Below are 4280 nucleotides of genomic sequence, written 5' to 3' on the forward strand. Positions count from 1 at the left end.
GACTGGACTTCCAGGCTTTCTAAAATGGTCTTTCATTTCCATGTGAGGATTGGAAAATGCCCTTCGTAGGGGTGGGGAGTGTGGGCAGGGGGACCAGACCTCTTTGCCTACATCTTGGCTAATTTACATGCTCTCCAATGGAGGTCATATCAATATGAGACCCAACCTCTGTCAGTTTTGCGGGTCCCTTAACCTGAGAACCTTGAAGCCCATTGAGAGCCATTCATACTTGGCAGATTGATTTCTTCAGTCATTTTGTCATAGTAACTGACAATTCACTGCCATCCAAGTGTATCTGGGAGCACAATGCCCACATAAATATTGTTGGCAATTCTCAGCATATCCTTTTGTGGAAATTGTAGGCTAATTTACTTCTGCCACTCGGCTTTCTATAGCTATGTGACAGAAGATCATTTCCTCTGCAACCATACAGCTGACAGACCCAGTAGGGCTTATTTCACAGAAGCAGAGAGTTCAGAATCCCCCATCAATACAGAATAAAATGAATCAAAACTTCAAACACAGGTTAATCTGGAAGTGGAGACAGGGGGTCAGTAAGAACATAAAAACTTCAGAATCAGGTGCAGCCCAAGTCCTAAAGCTATTCTGGAGAGTTTGGAGCATAGGCATAATAAACAGGGAAATAGCTCTACTTAAAAAAAAATCACAAGAATGACAAAGGGCAGAGAATCCTCCTTAATCACACCAGCTAATTTGAAAGGTGCATTCTAAGCTGTGCTGACTCACAGAGCAGGTGGGAAAGTTCCTGAGAGCAGTGCAGACAGCTCCAGGGTGGCCTTGGTCTACACAGGATTTTCTTGTTGCTTCCCCAGCTGTGAAACCAACGATCTCCGGATGGAGAGATGGCTGCAGGTGCGACATGGCAGAAAGAGCAAGGGTTTTGGCAGTAGACATTCCTGGATTTGATACCTGCCCCCACTGCTTAGCCATGGAAACCTAAGCCCCTTAACCTTTCTGAGCACAGTTTCACCACCTACAAAACGGGATTATAAAGGTACCCACTCTATGGGGTGGTCGTAAGGATTAAATGAGAGCATTCATTTTCCATAAACTTTGCTAAGTTCCTTCTCGGCATTAGGCACAGGATTTAGGGCTGGGAAATGAAAATATTTGAGAGGGGATGTCTCTATCTTTGATTTTAGTGCATGGAAAATAAAATTGCTTTGACATAAGATGCGACTCTCTGAGTTGGCTTGGAAGAATGAGAGAGAGCTCAGAGAAGATAGCTCTTGAGATTTGAAAGAAGAGGGGTGCCTGGGTGACAGCCGGTTAAGCATCCAACGCTTGGTTTCCACTCAGGTCATGATCTCACAGCTCATGAGTTTGAGCCCTGCATCAGGCTCTGTGCTGACAACCAGGGCCCTGCTTGGGATTCTCTCTCTCTTCCTCTCTCTGTGCCCATCCCCTGCTCGTACGCTCTCTCTCCCTCAAAATAAGTAAATCAACTTAAAAAACAAAAAGAAAGAAGAGAAGTTTGTCAAGCAGATTGGCAGAAAGGAGACAACCCAGGCAGACACGAAGGCAAGAGGGGTAGGTAATAACACTCTTCTTGTTGCTGGAGTATGATGTACAAGAAGCATGTGGCAGAATTCTGACTAGGCTGGGCAGGGAGAGGACCAAGTCGTAAAGAGTTTTGTGCGTGTCCAGTGCAGGAGTTCAGTTTTTATCCTGTAATTGCAAGGGGCCTTGGACACAAGCCTGCTCTTGTTGAGCATTACAATGTACCATGTACTGTGGTACCCTTTGTCTAGTCAGCGGAAATCAAAGCTGATGTCTCCGTGGGAGTTTATTTTCCACTTAGTTCCTTGTGATGAAAACAGTGAATCAAGTTTGTGTCCGGGTGTGGGGGGAGGGGGTTTCAGATAACCCTTTTGAAAAATTCTATCCATGTCTGGGGTCAAGAGGCATGGACCCACCTCCAATTGGTTTCTTTATCTCTCTGAACCTTTCTCTCTCTGCTGTGTGTGTCAGTGACATCTGCCAAGCTTCAATATAGAACTTTTATGGCATCAGAGATTGCTAGCACCTTGAAAAACTCTGTGCTATCTAAGGCTACCATCTGCTCCAATTTCTCCTTCCTGTCTCCCGAGTGTGTGACCAGGACACTTGCATATCTAAAGGAGCCCATGCCCCAAGAGAAGGGGGCTCTAAGCCTCTCAAGCCCAATTAAACAGAATATAAATTTTCTCAGAGGGTTAATACCACCCCTTAGTTCCAAGGCCCATGTAAGGAAAGTCAAGACTTTTTGGGTACTGGGAAAACAAATCCTAGAAATCCAGATGCTTGGGCTTTATCTATCACTCACCAGCTATGTGACCTTGGGGATGTCACTTAACTCCTGTGAGCTTCAGCTCCCTGATCTAAAAAATGGAAATACATGGTGATACTCACACTCTGCTGACTGAATAGTGCAGCAAGGTCTCTGTTCAGGTTATATATCGCTGCGTAACAATTACTCCAAAATATAGTGTCCTTTTTTCTAATTTCTGAGAGAGAGACAGACAGACAGACAGACAGCGTGAGTGGAGGAGGGGCAGAGAGAGAGGGAGACACAGTATCCGAAGCAGGCTCCAAGCTGTCAGCACAGAGTCCAATGGCCCTATGCGGGGCTAGAACTCATGACCCATGAGACCATGACCTGAGCTGAAATTGGACATTCAACTGACTGAGCCACCCAGGCACCCCCAAAATATAGTGTCTTAAAACCACAACACTGCCCTTGACCTTGCTAATGAATCTGCCATCTGGACAGGGCTTGGTAGAGATAGCTTGTCTCTGCTCCACTTGGTTCTATCAGCTAGGGCATTCCATGGCTGGGGCTGGAAACTCAGAAGGCTCATGCACTCACATGCCTGGCAATCAGTGCTGACTGTTGACTATCTCAGTGCTTACTCATGACATGGCAGCAGGTTAAAGGGAAAGTGCCCGAGATAGGCAGAGCACCAGGCCAAAGCCATATTGTTCTGTGACCTAGCCTTGGAAGTCACATAGCATCACATCCGCCATCTTCCCATTAGTTACAACAGTTGCAACTCCTACTATGATTCCAAAAGAGGGAACATAGACCCCACCTCTCCAGAGGTAGAGTGTCAGTGAACTTGTAAGAAGGTGATGTGAGATGGGATATTCATAGGGCCATCTTTGGAAAATACAATCTGCCACTTTGTATAGAGGAAACAGCTTTGTTAAGTATAAAGCAGCAGATGAACGGTGTTGCTAATACTCAGGCCTTCCCCTTAAGTGCTGTTCCACATATTTAAGAAGTATTATTATTATTAAGCTCGTTATTTGCCTAAGATCTATCAATGTCTACTAGACGCAGACACTGTCCAAGATGCTTTCAAGTGCAGGACCTCATTTCACCCATATAACGAGCATGAGAAGTAGGATATATGAGCCTGAGGCTCAGGGCATTTAAGTGACAACTTTTATTCACTCACTCAGTAAATACATACTAAACTTCTACTTTCTGTCAGGCAATATGCTCAAAGGGAAATAACAATAAACAAAACAGGCATGATCCCTGTCCCATCTACTGGAGGAGAAAAAAAAAAAACAACAAATAATCATAAAATAAGTTAATTATCATTGTGATCAACACTGTGGTGGTAAGACCCCATGTAGACTGGCAATGAGGGAAGGCTTCCCGAAAAAATAACACTTTATTTTTTAAAAAAATGTTTAGTTATTTTTGAGAGAGAGAATGTGAGCAGGGAAGGGGCAGAAAGAGAGAGGATCCAAGCAGGCTCTCTGTTTCAGCACAGAGCCCAATGTGGGGCTCAAAGCCACAAACCGCAAGATCATTTAACCACCTGAGCCACCCAGGTGCCCCCAAAATAACATTTTAAATGACACCTGAAGAATGAGTGGCAATGAGATAGGGGTGGGAGTGCAGGAGAGCATTGCAGGCAGGGGGGACAGCCCGTGCAAAGGCCCTGTGGTGGAGGGAAAGGGTTATAGCTGGAGTAAAGTGAGGAAGGATGAGCTTCACACACACACAGGGACACTATTCCTTGCTGTTTCTGCAGAAGAATCAGTAAGGTGAGGAGGGTAGCATGGCAGGACTCCAAGGAGAGAGAATCTCAGTGCTGAGTTGGATAGTCAGAAAAGAATGTTTGCAGATAGAAAAATGTTTTCACAGGGCAGCTTCACAGCAGCCCTCTGGATCTCTTGCCCAGAGGCTGGAACTCTTTCCAAGGTTCGGTTTAGGCTTTTGAAAGAAAACAGCCTGGTTTCTCTCCTGGCAACTGTTTAGGGTA

The sequence above is a fragment of the Panthera pardus genome, unplaced genomic scaffold (genome assembly GCF_024362965.1).
Source record: "Panthera pardus isolate Hobbes unplaced genomic scaffold, ASM2436296v1 HiC_scaffold_12, whole genome shotgun sequence".
NCBI classification, from domain to species: domain Eukaryota; kingdom Metazoa; phylum Chordata; class Mammalia; order Carnivora; family Felidae; genus Panthera; species Panthera pardus.